Source organism: Quercus robur, chromosome 7 (genome assembly GCF_932294415.1).
Source record: "Quercus robur chromosome 7, dhQueRobu3.1, whole genome shotgun sequence".
Lineage (NCBI taxonomy): Eukaryota > Viridiplantae > Streptophyta > Magnoliopsida > Fagales > Fagaceae > Quercus > Quercus robur.
Genome location: NC_065540.1, coordinates 30,321,701 through 30,339,604, shown reverse-complemented (window position 1 = coordinate 30,339,604; position 17,904 = coordinate 30,321,701). Strand labels below are relative to the sequence as shown.

The following is a 17,904-nucleotide window of genomic DNA, read 5'->3' as shown; positions in this document are numbered from 1 at the left end:
AGCACCGAGTGAGATTCGAACCGAACCGATGAACAAATATCTCTTTGCTTCTGCTGCTTCTGGCGTCGTTTAGCCAGTATCCTTTTTAATTTTTTTTTACTAAAACCGTCGTATTGGTATCATTATAAATATTTAAAAAAAAAAAAAAACAGACACACACACAAAACGGCACTGTTTTATGCTAGGTTTTCAGATATCCCTCAGTATAAATTCATAAGTTATGAGTCATAACCCTTAACTCTCTCTCTCTAGCTCTCACTGCTCGGAATTGGTGAGTCAGTTTCAGAACTCTACTGTTGAAGGTATTATACATTATAATCATATTCTAGATTACTGCTCCGTTTGTTTGTGATGACTTCTTGCAACCTTGGAAAACAATTTGTGCTGTTTGGTTTGTGTTCAGATGTGCTTTTCTGATTTGCTTATTTGTTGAAACTAGGGAAAAAAAGTTTTCTCTTTTTGGTGTGGGGTGTGTCAAAATAAGCTCAAAGAGTCAAAAAGCTATTTCTTTTTACTCGTTGAACGCACTTTGCACTCGAGTGGGGGGAGTCTGTGGAGTGTGGACCATTTTCTTCTTCAATGTTGCAGAGTGTATGAGTTATGGCATGTATGATAGAACTGAGGGAGTGAGGGTTAATATGAATCTCTTTCCCATGCCATAAATGCTAGCACGAGACGAGAGTGTGATTTTGATGTGAGCTGGACAAGTGTGGCTTTTCCCAGCTCATTCTTTTACACTGATGTACGGTGATTAATATTAATGTGATTGTGTTATATTATTGCTTATATGTGCTATTAAGGCTCAGAGCATGAGGAATTTTCACGACAAGCATTTTTAGGAATGATCCTCATTGATTTTTCACTTTCCTTCAATGAGCATTATTACACCTAAATATTTAGGAACTTTATTATAAATACACGAGCAGCATACATAATGAGACACGTGCTAACTATGTAAAAAGAAAGAGATTATATACTATGCAATGTTACCGTGTAGTTAATTTATTTAGTTAGTTTTCAGTTAATGGAAATACGGTACATAATCTTCTAGTTAGTTTTTCTTAATAACTACCTGATATTCTACCCCAAATGATATTCTATTCTACGTCCAAAATGTTTTTTTTTTTTTTTTTTTTTTTTTTTTAAATCAATTTTTCAGCACTTGTTTGTCACAGTCTACTAAGTAGTAACTAGTAAGTACTAACGTTTTTTTTTTTTTCTTCAGCATTTTAATTTTTGAGGGAGATGAGATTGAGAGAGTTCACGCTTTCAATCCTTCACCGAGAGGTAATCACTAAACACTAATCACTCACTATATTCAACATTTTCATTTTAAATTTTTAGTACTCAGTAACAACTGCTTTAAATTTATATGTATAAAATTAAATTTTATTTTATATTTATATTGAGAATAATATGATGAATTCCTTGTTAATATCAGTGACATGAATTGTTGAGTAATGACTAATGATTGTTAGTCTATTATTGTTGCCATATTGTAACTAAATTGATTAGTTATTGCTATTATTAGATCTGATTGTGACATTCATTGATTAAGAGTGAGTCATTTGATATTATATTTGCTGAAAAATTATAATTTGACATTGTTGTGGAAATTTTGTTTTTTGGTTGGTTGGAAATTTTTTTATTAGATGGATGTCGATGCTCCACTTGGATTTGTTGCACCTAGGGCCCCTAACCCACCTCCTCCTGACCCTAATCCACCTGAACTTGCAGCACCAATTGGTCTTGGTGCATCACTTCCCCCACTATCACCTAAATAAGGTGGTAATAACCCGTTTATAGTATGGCAACACTTCATTAAGTTGGTTGGTCTTGATCCTAAGAAGCCTAGGTCTGAATGAAATTATTGTAAAAATCAATATAATTGTCATGGTAAGACAAATGGTACTTTTGGCATGTTGCAACACATGAAGGGTGTGAGAAGTGGCATTTTTCCCGTAATGATAAGCAAAAAACTTTGTCTTTCCAAGCTAAGAGGGAAGGGGAAAGTGGTTTAAATGTGTTAGTGGTTGCAAACTATAATGAAGAGAAGATAAGGTTGGCGTTGGCAAGGATAATCATTATTGATGAACTGCCTTTTAAATTTGTGGAGCGGAAAGGCTTTCAAGAATTTATGGAAACAGTTGAGCTTAGGTTTCCTAATCCCCATCGCACTACCATTGCAAGAGCTTGCATGGAGATTTATTCTAGTGAGGTGTATATTTTGAGAAGGGCTTTTGTTGGGCAACAAGTTTATGCGACAATGGATACTTGGACGTCCATACAAAACTTGAACTACATGGTAGTTACCGCACACTTCATTGATGGGAATTGGACTTACTAAAAGAAAATCTTGAACTTTTGCCCTATAGCTAATCATAAAGGGGACACTATATGTAGAGCGGTTGAGTTATGTTTGTTGAAGTGGGGTATAGACTGGTTGTTTACAATTACCGTAGACAATACTAGCTCTAATGATGTGGCAATTGATTATGTGAAGAAGAAAACAAAAGAAAGAGATAATAGCATATTGAGTGGTGAGTTCATGCATATGTGTTATTGTGTGCATATCTTGAATTTGATAGTGCAAAGTGGTTAAAGTCCATTCATGAATCAATTGCCAAGGTTCGGAATGTGGTGCGATATGTGAGAGCCTCTCTCGCAAGGTTTGAGAAGTTTCAAGAATGTGTTAAAAATGAGAAAATCAAAGCCAAATGTTTGTTGTCCCTTGATGTGCCAACAAGGCGGAATTCCACTTATCTCATGTTAGATTGTGTTTTGAAATTTGTGAGAGCATTTGATAGGTTGGAAGAGGAGGATGGGCATTACAAACTTTATTTTTGTAAAGTGGAAAGGAATGGAAAAAAGTCCATTGGTCCTCCTAACTATCTTGATTGGGAAAATGTCAAGACCTTTGTGAAATTTCTTGGCATATTTTATAAGATGACACTTAGATTTTTTGGGTCCTTATTTGTCACTTCTAATACATACTTCTATGAGCTAATTAGCATTGAAGATCAATTGCAACAGTTGTGCAGTGTTGTTGGGGATCCACTTTTAAGGAGTATGGCGATATAGGTGAAAAAAAATGATAAATATTGGGGAAGTACAGATAATATCAACTTAATGCTTTTTGTTGCTGTTGTTCTTGACCCAAGGTATAGATTGAAGTATGTCAAGTTTTGTTTTAGGGAGTGATATGGAAAGGACAAAGGGGATGCGATACGCTCTAAGGTTTGGGATGCATTGAAGAGGTTGTATGTGGAAAGAGTGGGTCAAAATGGAGCTTCGAGTTCTAGTGGTAGTGGTAGTGGTGCTTCATTGTCTAGGAACTACAGGCTAAGTGTTGGTATTGCTTCATTGTCTGATCGCATTAAAAGTTATAATAATAGATTTAAGCAACATTTGGTGGACGAGGACAACGTGGAAAGCAAATTTGAGTTGGATACGTATTTGTTGGAATCTTCTGAGGACCTTGATGTGAAAGATTTTGACATCTTGATGTGGTGGAAAATGAATTCTTCTAGATATCGAGTCCTTTTCCATATTGCCTATGATGTGTTGGTTATTCCTGTCTCTACAGTTGCATCCAAGTTTGCTTTTAGTATGGGGGGCGTGTTTTGGATTCATTCCGTAATTCATTATCTCCTAATACAGTTGAAGCCCTTATTTGTACTCAAAATTGGTTGAAGGATGCAAAGAAAAAAAGACCAATAAAGATTCAGGAGTGCATGGATAATGTGGAGGATATGGATGGTTTTGAGATTGACACTGGTAAAATATATATATATATATATATATGTTCATTTTGTTTGTTGTATGTATCAATTATTTAATTGTTTATTTATTTGCTCAATGTTTAAGAATCATTTTATTTTAAATGAGATTGTAGAAATTACATTAGTTTGCCCAATGCCTATAGAGGAGGATCCAAGCATTGTTGTGTTGGATGATGATGAGTGATGTGCTACTCTTTGCTTGGAGTTAATTAGTAGTCTATATATATATATATATATATATATATATATATAAAACCGAAACCTTTGAAGCTCCCACAATTTTCCACGTCACCACTATTTTAATTTTCTTTTTATTTAGGTTTTATATCTTATATATTTATTATTTTTTCCACGTCACCACTATTTTAATTTTCTTTTTATTTTAGGTTTTATATCTTATATATTTATTATTTTTTTAAAACAAAACTACTCTATATAAAACTACAAGACCATACGCAGTAAAACCTGTCTACAAGAACATACGCAAGAAACCTAAAAACAAAGCTCTCTCCGTCAAATTCAATGAGAAAGATTGAGAGACCGCAAGGACGGAGGAGCGAGGCAAGTGATGACGGAGAAGGTGGAGGTGAGGGTGGAAACAAAGACGAAGGAGGCAAAGATGAGCCAAAAGAACCATGTTCCCAAACTCCTCATCTACGTACCGACACCAGTCCCTAACCACAATCGCAAACATCATCACCATCACCGTGACAACAGTCACCATCATCATCACCACCACCACCATGCCAGCAGTACTCACAATCATCATCACCACATTGCCAGCATTCACCACCACGTCCCCATGCACATCCACCCCCCGACGGTTGTCCACCATATGCAAATCTGAATGTACGTATGATTATATGACAATTAATTTATGGTGTTTTAACTTTTATTGGCAAACGTACTATGTAGTTTTTACATATATTGAAGTCTTAGATCGGCTTCTTCCTTCTCAGTTAGTTTGGGCCTTCAAGTCAGATTCTTTTCACATTTGTGCGTCTACGTAAATTGTACTAGATATTTGAGGAGGTTGTTTCAGTTAGAAAGTAGTATTATAGTTGGCTATTCTAATACGAGTATTTTAAATCCAATTTGAATTCCATGTTTTATACCGGCAGTTTAACCCCACCGTGGGGTTAATGGGGTGTATGATTGTACAAATTGAGTAAAACGAGAAAAGTTTTGCGAGCTTATGATAGTAACCTGCCAAAAATGCCATCATCTTGAGCAAAGGTTTGCAATGTAAACAAAACTCTAAACCGAAAAAGCTAAAAAAAATTTCAGCAATTTAATTTGAGATTTTTTGATTTGTAGGTGGTTGAAAACCATTATGGAGTGAGCCAAGCTTCTACCTTACTGCAAGACTGAAGGTGATAAAATTTTTTGACCCTTTTGTTTGTTTTAATACTTTTTTTAATTGGTTTTCCCTATTCTCTTGCATTTTGGGGTTTTTTGCATTGATTAGCAATGTTGATGATTTTTTGTAAGGGAACGCCTCAATGAAGATATATAGAGAGAGAGATTAAAGATTGGGGAGCTATAGTTTTATTTTTCCCTTCACCACTAATTTGAAAAGGAAATAAAATCTTTTGAATATTTTTTTGGTTAGTTTATTTGTTTTTCATGATTTCAAATCCTGATGAGAATCACTTTTGCTATGGAATACTAGACATATTTCACCATTAATTTGTTACGAATATATTTGTATTTGCTAGGTGTAATCAAGAAACAATAATAATTTATAATAAAAAAAACTAACACATAAAACAATTGTAAACTTTGATTTATAACTTTGTTTTTTTTTATTTTTTTTTATTGTTGGTATGTAAAGAAAAGGTCGGCTAGAGTCATGAAATACATCTTTATAGATTTGAATTTGAATTTAAATTATGAAATATGTTATTAGTAGCTCATCTTCAGCTTGAATTTAATGTCTCACCCTTTTTTTTTCATATATATGATCAATTTATATTTTTACTCGATTAATGCTCTTTTTTGCCATTCAATTGGTACCTTTTCTTCTTTTTTACATTCATATATTTCAACATCTATTCTTTCCAAATTTGTGTGATGAGGGTTTGTTTTGTTTATTGGCTTACAAGTGTCCAAAGCAATTTTTAAAAAAATAGTTCTACTATTTAAGCCAGATGACTTAAGCAATCTTTACTCAAAATTTGGTACATTTATTTGTCTTTGCTTCCTAACAATGTCATTTTATTCATCTGAAGGTTGAGACTATACAACATTATTGGTGTTAGAGTTTCACTTTTGGTCTTAGTATTTTATTTTTCCTCTTAAGTTGTAACTTTTATAAGTGAAAATTTACAATTTTTGTTCGACTCTTCCGTGCAATTTATTTCAGCAATTGTGTAAATTGGCATTATGTTTCCTTTTCAATCCCATTGAGGTCTAGCATCTTTGTTTACTGACAATGTTAAAATTTAGATACATCTTGAATATCAAGAATGATTAATGTAATTTATGAAAGATATTTGATTGAATGAGTATGGAATTAACTATATTTGTGTAATTAATTGTATTGGAGTGTACTTATATTGTTATATATTTTCTAAATATTATCTCAAGCTCTTGGTTATCACGATATCTCATTGTATGTGATAGATTTTATTACTTTGTAAGTGATAAATTTTATTGGTTTGGTATATAATTTATACCATGATCTTGATTATTTTTTTTTTTTTTTCATATTAGGGAAGTTATCAATAGCTTTCCCGTGCATCGCACGGGTTAGCGACTAGTTAGTATTATGTATGTATACTTGCTATTATAATTCGTTTGTGTTAATTATAAATATTTTATTGTTCATAAATGTTTTATTGTTATTAACGCATGTTTATTTCGTTTTGTTTAGTATTTTGTAGGAGTTCTAGAATGAAGCATAGTGCACAGACTTACTGGACAAAGGACTTACAAGAATTAGCATTCTTTTACCTATATGTTAATTATATTTGTACATGTTATTAGTAGTGGACTTTTCACTAATGGTAGTTATTTAGGTATTCATGGGTGTGATTATCATTGGGGATACAATCATTTAGCATTCTTTTGCCTAAATGCTAATTTAATTTGTATATCTTTCTTTTGGCATTTGTGGACAATGACAAATGGTTATGTAATACGTTATTAAGTGGATACATTAATGCATATTATTCTTGACATTGACACACATAGTGACACTAATGATATTATATGCTACATAATAGTATTTTGGGAGTTGAACTCTTATTGAGGCAATTTCAAAAACATTTTGCATGGTGAATGAAATGAAAAAATTTGGATAGTTTGTCATGTGTGAAACTGTGAAATTGTTTGGAAAGTTTGTTGTGTACAAAATTTGCACAAATTGTTTTTGTGAATTAAATGATGAAATTTGGACCATTATAGTAGGTTTTGGGAGACAGATTTTTGCACATATTGTTTATGTGAGCCAATTTGGATCATTACTGTTTGGGTGAATAGATTTTTCTATGTGAACAGATTTTTCTACGTGAACAGATTTGTTGAACATATTTTTTTTATGTGAACAAATTTTTTGCACAGGTTTTGGATCATTACTGTTTGGGTGAATAGATTTTTTTTATAAAGTTTCAGTTGAACATTGTGAGAGTGTCTTTTTTCGGGATGCTCAGGCCCAAGGATCTCAAGCCTGAATGAAAAAGAAAGGATTTGGTGGACTGGGCCTTGACTCACCGCAGCTAAATGGCTGTTTAAGAATCAAGTGAATGCAGAGAATACTCCTGACAACATACAGAAGAAATGACAAACAAGGATATCGAGGAGTGCCAAAAATTAACAACGTAAGTTCAGAAAGAAAGAAAAGCAGGATTAGCAAGACGATAAAAAAAAAAGTGCTGTGGGGATCCTGGGAATTATGAAACAGTATTTCATTAAGGCATTATCTGTTTGATTACAGAAAGCTCACTAGGACGTGATACAAGGTCCAATCGAGCTCAAAAATTGCAGCCTTGAATGGCTATTTCAGCCTTCAAAACTTGCGAAGTTTGATTCTCGTTGAATCCGAGTATGTACCATAGTTGCTTTTACAGGATATCGGGAAGCAGTATTTGTTTTTCCCTTAGTATTTTCTTTCTGCACAGATTTTCTGATAGTTTTTCCTAGAGAATCTCTTCTTTCTTATGTTTCTTTCTTTTTTTCTCACCGCCTTCTTCACAACCCATCCCCTCCTTTTATAATGGAGTTTTCTGGGCGTCCCGGGGAACCATTGGTTCCCCTGTTTTGCTTTCCTGCGAACAGAGCACGTCTTGTCCCTGTTGTCTTGGTAAGTCCCTTTTCCGCTTCTTCTTATTCTTTGCTTCTCTCAGTTCTGATTCTTTTGAAAGCTTCTTGTTGGCTATCTTCTTTGGGAGTGCTGAGGTATGCCCTTCTCGGCATCCCCACTTTTGGTGCCTTCAGCTTTTCCTTTTCTTTCCTATTTGGGCGGAATCCCATCCTGCCTTCTTTAAAGATCGTTTGTTGCCATCCTTCTTCCCTGTCTTGGTTCCCCGAGGATTCTTCTGTCTGTGCCGTGAGAAGTCGCTCGCGCCTTTGTTTTTTTCTTGTTTTTCTTTTTTTCTTTTCTCTGTCTTCTTTCTATCGAGCTGTCCCGATCTTCCTTCTTCTTTGTGCCTGAAAGGATCCGCGTCTATTGATGGTGCCTGAGGATCCTTGCTTCTTATATTTTGCCGTGATCTTTTTTGGATGCTTTTCTTTTCTGGGCTTTGGGATCCTCTAGGCCTTTCGTATAATCCCTTTGGACTTGGCTTGGTTTTTCCTTCTGGGCTTAGCTTATTCTTTCTTGGGCTTATTTTACTATGATCTCTTCTTTTTTTTTTAGACCTCAACATTTAGCCCCCCGAGCTCGTGGGTTGCCTGAAGCCCACGCGTGAGTGACTTAGGTTTCCTAAGATTTTTGTGGTATCCCCCTTTTTTTTTCAACTTCTACTGGGTTCCCTTCCTATTTACTTGGGATCCCGGCTCTTTTCTGCTACTTTTAGCCACCTTCTTTTTGCGTGTTGTATTCCCTTATTCTTTTGCAGCTTCCTCTTTATACGAGACGTGGCAGTTGGGTATTTGAGGTAAAACTCCTCTACCCACTTTTCTCGTTTCCCGTTATTTCTCATTAATAACTGCTGTAATCCCTACTTCAAATTAAATTCTTTGGCAACTGGCGCGTCTTTCCATAAACTGTTTTCCCCAACTGCTATTTGCCCCTTTATTGTAGCCGTTTCATCTTATCACTTTGCTTCTCTGAGTTTTTCACTCTTTGTGTTTCTCTTTCTTTTTCTCTTCTTCTCTGTTACTCTGGTCTTCCTCCCTTTCGCACCTTCAATCTCTTTTCTTCTCATAGTGTGTGTTGTTTCCATGGCTTCTTCTTCTTCTCGAAAGAGGAGAGAGCATACTCCCAGTCCTTCTGAGGGTGAAGGTTCTTTTGGTTCTGCTCCGAGCGATTCTCACGAGGTTGCTGAACGTCCGGCCTTCCCTTTACGGGATCCTTGGTATTCTCTCAGTTTATTTTTTCCTCATATATCTCATGGTGAGGCTCCTCCATCCCCTCACGTTTGGCTATTTTCTGGCCAAGCGGGTTTCGCTGGTTCCGCCCAGGTTCCTGACCCTAGAGAGATTTTCGATCTCCAGATCAGACAAGGAATCCGAGAGGCGGTCCCTATTTTCTTTGATTTTGTTCCAGGAAAGATTCAGGGTTGGCCTATATGGGTAGACAAGGAACTGTCTGATGCTGAGTTTGTGGGTCGTTTGGAGCGCGCTAGCATCCTAAAGGCAGTGGCTATTTCCAGAAACCTTGAGGGTTTCAGAGACGCCAAAGGGCTCAGGCATCTGGTACATCGTTAGTGTCCTTCCCTTCATACTTTTTTCTTTTCTACTGGTGAATTGACGATCACCTTGGAGGATGTGGTTAATAACTTCCTCCTCCCGGTGTTTGGTGAAGAAAATCCCTTTGATATTGATCTTTCTGGTGAGGATCTCGTGGTAGAAGAGAAATTATTTGGTCATTTTGGTGGTCGCTCCGCCTCTCCTGGTGGTAAGCCGGCTAGGATGGGGAGATGGGTGATGACCCTCTCTCGTGAAAAGGATAAGGAAGTGAGGTGGGTCGGTTTCCTGGCCTTTTGGCTTAGTAAATTTTTGTTTAGTGAGTTCCCTGGGTACGGAGTTAAGTCTTCGTTTTTTCCGTTCGCAATCAAGTTGGCTCGAGGTACCCAATATCCTTTGGCCCCTCTGTTTTTGGGTCATGTTTATTCTCAACTGGACCAGCTTCATGGAGATGAGGCTGAGGGTGACTCTTGCTATGTGATCACTTCATCTCTTCACTGTGCCATTCTTCAGATTTTCATGTGGGACCGTTCTGCAGCTACTTTGGCTAAGTGTAGAAATTTGAAGTTTGTGAAAGACAAGTTCCAAGGATCCCCCGACATAGTGAAGGGTCTTTGTGGCAATTCTACTGATGCCTTTCCCATTATTTTTCGTTGGATTAGCTTGAAAGGTGGTGGCCTCAATCTTGTGGAGTTGTTTGACCAAGCAGGGAGCTTATATTGGGGATCCCCTCGTGAGTTTGGTCCTGGCTTTGCGTGTGATTCTGTGTTGTCTTCTTTTTTATCTTCAACAGGTAATACCTTTGACTTGCGCCGTGGTGATGAGGGCAGTCTAGCTTATCTTGCCTGCATTAGCCCCTCCTGGCTTCCTGTGCCTTCTTCAAGTGGCCCAAAATATACTCATTATTCAGCACACCGGGTGCTCCGACAGTTTGGTTTTGATCAGGACATTCCGCCAGTTTTTAAGGATGTGGTGCCATCCCTTCCTTCCTTGGATCCTTTCTTGAGACTGCAGGCCTTTTCTTATTGGTCACGGAGGAGCCCCCAGTTTGTAGTGCCTAACTCCCAGAGAGGAGTCTTTGCTTCCAGTGGCTATACCAGTTATTGGAGAAGAGTACAAAAATCTTTTGTTGACTATGTTGGCACTGGTACAGTTCGGGAAGTCCCGAATTCTAGCATTGTTTCTGCTCCAACAGCCAATAGACGTTTATCCCTTCCTACTGCTGGGATTGTTTCTGCTGCTGCAAGCAGTAAGACTGGGTTTGCGGAGTGGCATGCCTCCAGGGGAGGTTGGGTGGCTTATAGACAGGATTTCCCTGAGGCCTGGCTGGGTGACAGTCTCATCATTGGTGCTTCCTCTGGGGTGCCCATCAAAAAGGGTGCAACAGAGACAATTAGTGCTGCTACTGCTAAAGGTAAGGATGTCAAGTCGAAGAAAATGAAAGTTGCTGATGTTGGTGAAAGTATAGGGGGTGTGGAGATAGGCTCTGAGGCGAAAAGAAGGAAAACGGGGAAATCTCAAGCACACTTGGCATCACAGGAAGGCAAGGATGTCAGGGAACCTTTAGTTTCAAGGGCCCGGAAGAAGACCAAGGTAGAGTCTTCTTTTCCCCAGGTTCCTGTGACTGCTTCAGTCCATGGTTCTTTAGGATCCTCTGGTTTGGTATCCCAGCCTCCTTTAGGACCCTCTGGGCGTACTCGTAGTAAGCAAAAGACTTTTAGAGAATCTGTAGAGAGAGAGAGAAGGGCAAGACTTCTTTCCTTCTTCTCTTTTTTTTTTTTTTTTTTGTTGCACTCACTTTCTATTTTGCTGACGAGTGGTGATTTCCTTTGCAGTCCAAGCGCAAGTCTGATTACAAGAAGGGTAAGAGCCAATCTTCTGGAGACGACGTGGTATGTGTGTTCCCCCTTCTTCTGTTCTTTCCCTTTTGTTCTGACATTGTGTTGTTAGCATTCCCTGCTGTTGTGTTTTTTTTTTTTTTACTTAGTATTGCCTTCTCCGCTTCTTCTTCCTTTAGGTGGAGGTATCCCCTCCTGTGACTGGCAAGGCTCTGGGGGAGGAAACTGTCACAGCTCTTTCTGTCGTTTTTCCTGTTATGGGGGAGGAGCCCCCTACTGATGATCCCGCTGAGGAAACCGGGCAACCGATGCAAGGTTCCCAGGATTCTCAGGATCCCAAAGCTTCTAGGATCCCATCATCTCAAAGTCCCCATCTTGAACGCACTCCTAGTCCTATCAGGACTGTGTTTCCTCAATCCTTGTCAGATAAAGGTGCTTTGGGAGACACTCCTCTATCCAAACAAACAGGTAAACCTTGTTTCCTTGAAATAGCCTTATATTTTTTACTTTCTTTTCCAGTTTTTCTTGAATTCCCTTATTTTTTTTTTTCCTTTAGGTCAAACCAGTGAGAAATCTGCTCCCAGTGTTGCCTCTTCTTTAGAATCAGAGAGCTCAGAAGGTGAGTGCAAGCTGCTCCCATCGTGTTTCCTTTTTCTTTCCCCCCCTTCTTTTTTTTTTTTATATGGCGAAGCCCCCTGCATCTATCCCTTCCTTCAGCCACTTTGCCATTGGTCCTTCACCTTTTCTTCAACTTGCTTTATATTCCTTCCCAGAATCTTCGGGGAAGTCAGGAGATCAGGAAGAAGAGGTTCTGCCTCAAGAAACTGGAACCGGTTTGTTCTTCTAAATCTGTTCTTCCTTTTCTTTTTCTTCTTTCTTCCTTTTTTTTTTGAATACTAATACAGGCTTTGCAGGTTCTGAGCCTGTTATCCCTGAAGGAATTGTGAGACCTGTTGAAGTTGCTGACCTTCATCCAGAGCAAAAGGCTGCAAGTCCTCCGGTCTCTGCAAGTGGTGACACGGCGATGGGGGATGCCTCGAAGATGGCTGCCTCAGATCTTGATTCAAAGCTTTCCTCTTTCCTGGCTCGCTTTGATCTTTTGGAATTCAACAGTCTTCCTGCCAGCCACTTTCATGTTTTTGGGTCTTCTTATGGCAGCTTCCTGCACTTCTCTGTTCCTGTGGAAGGCTTGTCGCTGCTAGAGAGCCTGCTCAAGAGTCACGGGGATTTTACCAGCGGCTTCAGGGGAGGCGTTTTTCTAGGCAATATTTTGATGGAGTTGCTGTGTGCTGTGTTGATTTCCCTAAGGAATTCCTCTGTAGATTCGTTGTCTGAAGAAAAGTTTCTGGAGTGGAGAGGGGTGGTGCAGGACCTTCTAGAGGCCAAGTTTAATTTGTCTTTTCTGCTGGATCACTTGCGTCTGCTGGCTCATATGCTGTTTCAAAGGCAATCATTCAAGAGTATAGACACTGAGATAGCTGTTGCTGAGGAAGCTTTGGCTCATGCTCACAAAGTTTTACAAGATTTGAAAGTCAAGCGGCAGAGGATCCTTTCTACTTTGGCTGTTCCTGCTATTTCTCCAGATGCCTCTCTGTTGGCCGGCCTCATTCCTTAGCTTTTTTTTTCATTTACATGAACAATTTGGGGTTGTATAAGTTTTTTTTTTGAACATTGCTCTGCTCTTTGCTTTCTCTTTTGTGTTTCAAAACTGCTTCTTATTTCTTAGTATGTGAATCTGCCTTTTTCCTTGGATATATATATTGTCTTTACTTTCTCGTGACTCTTTTCTTTCCTGAGTCCTGGACCATGGTTCCCACAGGCTTCACTGTAAGTTCTGGTCCAGGTACCTGGTGATTTATTGTGCAAGTACTGAACTGGGTACACTAGTATCCTTCTCTATGCATGTTTTTTTTTTTGAGATACGGTCCCAGTTCATGAATTTTGACAGGTTCCCCTTTTGCCAAGTGCTAGGCTAGGTATCCTAGATATTTTTCTTTTATTCTGTGATCCTAGACCTATGCACTTGGGACTGTTTGTGGGGTATCTGAAATTATTTGTGAGGTGGATCCTGGGCCATATGTAAAAGGGTATTACATATTCTCCCTTTTTTTTTTTTTTGACTCAGGTATCCTTCCTTAAATTTATCCACATTTGGTCTTTGCAGTAAAGAAAAACTTAAATGTTGAAGAAACAGGAATTCCATTAAAACATGATCATTTTTTTTTTTTAGGAACAAAGAAAAAGTCTTTTGGTGCAGCATTGACCACAAAGTGTCAATCTATCACATGTTCCTGAACAAAATTATCTTAGACCAGAATTCTTGATAAAGGCTGAAAAATAAAAAGACAAAAATAAAAAAGGAACTTAGCAGATAGTGATGCTGGTGAAAGGACCCTGAGGTACTGGGGATCCCCTTGTCCTTATGCATAATATTGCTTCAGCCATTTCCCGTTTATGGGTTCTGTCAGGATTGTTCCATCTTCTTTGGCAAGGTAATAATATCCACTTTCATGAGCTGCATTGATGATGTAGGGTCCTTCCCATTTTGGGGTGAACTTGGAAGGCCCTGGCAGGTTCCTCCTCACGTGCTCCGCCATCCTCAGCACTAATTGCCCTTTGGTGAACACTCTTGGGCGTACTGCTTGTGCATATGCTCTGATCATTCTTTGCTGGTATCTTTGGCTCCTTTTCTTGGCCAGTTCGCTTTCTTCTTCTACTCCTTCCAGATCTACTAATCTCTTTTCATTGCTTGCGTCTTCACTTTCTCCCTGATTTTCCTTGAGAACTACCCTTGGTGTAGGAATGATTAACTCCACAGGGCTGATGGCCTCTGTTCCATAAACCAGGGAGAATGGGGAGAATCCTGTGGCTGTCTTTACAGAGCTCCTACATGCCCAAAGCACATCTGCCAGATGGTCACTCCATTTTCCTCCATACTCATGCTTCATTTTCTTAAGGATTTTTAATATTACCCTATTAGTAGCTTCAGCTTGGCCGTTTCCTTGTGGGTAGTATGGGGTAGATCTTCCATGCTTGATGTGGTATGCTTCAGTTAATCCCTTCACATCTTTGTTTATGAATGGGGTTCCATTGTCGCTGATCAATCTTCTGGGGATCCCGAATCTTGTAATGATGTGGTCTCGAATGAAATTTGCTACAGCTGCTCCAGTAGCTTTTTTCAAAGGGATGGCCTCTACCCATTTTGTAAAGTACTTCGTGGCTGCCAGGATCCATATATAACCATTGGATGGAGGATTTATGGGCCCTATGAGATCGAGCCCCCAAGTATGAAAAGGCCATGGTATCGTCATATCCTGTAGGACATTTGGGTGAGTGTGAATTGCATCTCCTAGGACTTGGCAAGCATGACATGTTTTGACCAGCTCCTCAGAGTCTCTTTTCATCGTTGGCCAGTAATACCCCAACAACAGTAACTGCTTGTACAACCTTCTCTTCCCTGGGTGACTTCCGCAATCTCCAGAGTGCACCTCTCTAACTACTTCTCTAGCTTCCTTTGGTCCTAGGCACCTGAGGGGATCCCCATGGTATCCTTTTTTGAACAAAATGCCGTTCTGCTTGAAATACATGCACGCTAGTTTTTTGAGCTTGTGGGCCAGTTCCTTGTCGGTTGGCAGGATCCCCTGAGCCAGGTATCCTATGAAAGGAACCCGCCAATCTTCTGCAATAAACACCGCGTAGCTTTCTTCTTTATCGATTGCCAAACGACATTCCTTGCATTTCCCCTGTATGATTGCTGCTTCCTTGTCCATATCTGGCCAGTAATACCCCATGCGTTGCATCCTTCTGTATAGGCTGACTTTTTCTGCAACTCCACATGCTTGGGCGTGTAATTCTTCCAGTTTCAACTTTCCTTCCTTCTCGGTGATACACCGGGACAGTATTCCTCCTGGCAGTCTTCTATACAATTCTCCTTCTATCTGAGTGTAATCCATTAGTTCTTTGATGTTCCCTTTAGGGCTCGCCCCTTTCATCCTTTCTTTGACTTCGTCCCTCCAGTCCCACTGTTTGGATTTCCCGGGGTACATCCCTTGGAGGATCCTTACAATAAAATGTTCCTGCCTTCCTATTTTTATCAGCGTATCCCTTTCATTAAATGGTATTTGGGATCCCAGGGTGGCGAGAGCATCTGCAAACCTGTTTTCACTTCTTTGAGTGTATTCTATGCTGAAGGTTTGAAATTCCATCTCCAGCCTTTGTGCCCAAGTCTTGTAGGCTGCTAAACTTTGCTCCTGTAATGCAAAGTCACCTTTCACTTGGGAGACTACAAGATTAGAATCTCCCAGCACTCTCATATGTTTCACTCCTATGCTGAGTGCTATAGCCAACCCAGTTAAGTATGCCTCATACTCAGCTGCATTATTAGAGCATGAGAAACCAAGCTTGAAAGACAGGGGCATGATATCCCCATTTTCGCAGCTCAGTACAATTCCTACCCCATTTGAAGTTGCTGTAGTTGACCCGTCAAACCTCATGGTCCATTTCTTCCCTGGGATCTCCATCACTGCTACCTCACCAGGGATTTCTTCGCTCAGTGGGCCTTCTTCCTTTCCTGGGAATTGAGCTAGCAAATCTGCTATGGCCTGGCTCTTGACAGCCTTGGGAGTTCTTATACCTATATCATATTGTGAGAGCAACACTAGCCATTGTGCTATTCTTCCCGTGAGAAGGGGCTGGTGCAGGAGTGCTTTTATGGGGTGGGACTTGGTTACCAAGAGGATTTGGTGAGCTGAGAAGTACCTCTTCAACCTTTGGGATGCATAAACGATTACTAGGCAGGCTTTCTCTATTCTGGGGTACCTGGTCTCGGTATCCTTGAGTGTTCTGCTTACATAATATATGGGCTGCTCATTTCCTTGGTCATCTTCTTGTGCCAGCAAAGCTCCTATTGCCTGAGAGTTTGATGCTAAGTATAGCAACAGAGGTCGCCCAAGTACTGGTGCCTGGAGGGTGGGCAGATGGTTCATAATGCCCTGAATTCTTTGAAAAGCTTCCTGCTGCTCTGTTCCCCAGGTAAATTCATTTCCCTTTTTCAATAGTTTGGATAGGCCTGCTGTAGCTGAGGCTAAACCAGGCACAAACCTCCTGATATAGGAGACCCTTCCCAGGAAGCTTTTGAGTTCCCTAACAGTAGTTGGTCTCCTTATCGTGGCAATAGCTGTGGCCTTGGCTGGATCCACGCTTATGCCTTTGTGATGTACCAGGAACCCAAGGAACTTTCCAGCAGACACTCCAAAGGCGCACTTCATGGGGTTCATACGTAACTTGTATTTCCTGCATCTTTCAAAGACTTGCTCAAGTACTTGGAAATGTCCTGTTCTGGTTTTTGACTTGACCACAATATCGTCTACATAATCTTCCATCTCCTCATGCATCATGTCATGGAAAATGACTGTCATGGTCCGTTGATACGTAGCCCCCGCATTTTTGAGGCCAAAGGGCATTACAGTGTAGTAAAAGTTCCCAATCGGAGTTCTGAATGCCGTCTTCTCTGCATCTTTGGCTGCCATGTGGATTTGATTGTATCCATTGTACCCATCCATAAACGAGAACATTGAGTTTCCTGCAGCTGAATCTACAAGGAGGTCGATATTGGGCAAGGGGAACTCATCTTTAGGACATGCCTTGTTCAAGTTGCGAAAGTCTACACAGCAGCGGATTTGACCATTTTTCTTCATCACAGGTACAATGTTGGAAAGCCATTTTGGGTGTTGGATGGGTTTGATAAAACCAGCCGTTAGTAATTTCTTGACCTCTTGGACTATTTGAGCTTCTACCTCAGTGTGGAAGACCCTGGCTGGTTGGACTACTGGCCTCACCCCTGGTTCCACATTAAGAGAATGAACTACCAACTCCGGGTCTAGACCAGGTATCTCATCATAGGTCCATGCAAACACATCTCTGTATTTTTGAAGTAAGGTTACCAGTTGTTCTCTTTCTTGAGCCACCAATTGACTGCTAATGAAAACAGGTCTTCGGGATCCTGGTTCTGTTCCCAGGTCTACTTCCTTTAGTTTTTCCTCAGGCTGAATCTGGGCCTCCTTAACTGGTTCTTTTGGGATTTCTTCTTGGGCCATCATGCAGCTTGGTGGTCCGGGACCTTCCTGCACAATGCATTCGGGTCCCGCGCACCTTCACAAACGATAAATTAACCTTCCCCCAGGTTCCCGCATCACCACACATTCTCGGGATCCTGAAGAGCTGGGCTCCCTCTTTTGTCTTTTTCTTTCTAAGAGGTTTCTCAGGTCACGGGTGCCCCTTCCTCCTTCTTCTTCTTCTAGGATAGGTGCCCCCGGGGTCCCCGGGGTGGGGTTCTCATCATCTGGCTCTAACTCATCATAAAACATCGTTTCTGCAAAGTTCACTTCTCCCTGACTGAAAGGATTATGATTGGCAGGGATCCTTATGGGCCTCCC

The 17,904-nt window shown here is 40.0% G+C and overlaps 1 long non-coding RNA gene across 1 annotated transcript; it reads left to right on the top strand.

Moving 5' to 3' along the window:
• Nucleotides 1-229: 229 nt before the first annotated feature.
• Nucleotides 230-6,972, top strand: LOC126693095 (uncharacterized). The gene is made up of 4 exons (XR_007645205.1): nt 230-302; nt 1,226-1,287; nt 5,100-5,155; nt 6,658-6,972. It is a non-coding gene; the product is annotated as an uncharacterized LOC126693095 (long non-coding RNA).
• Nucleotides 6,973-17,904: the final 10,932 nt, after the last annotated feature.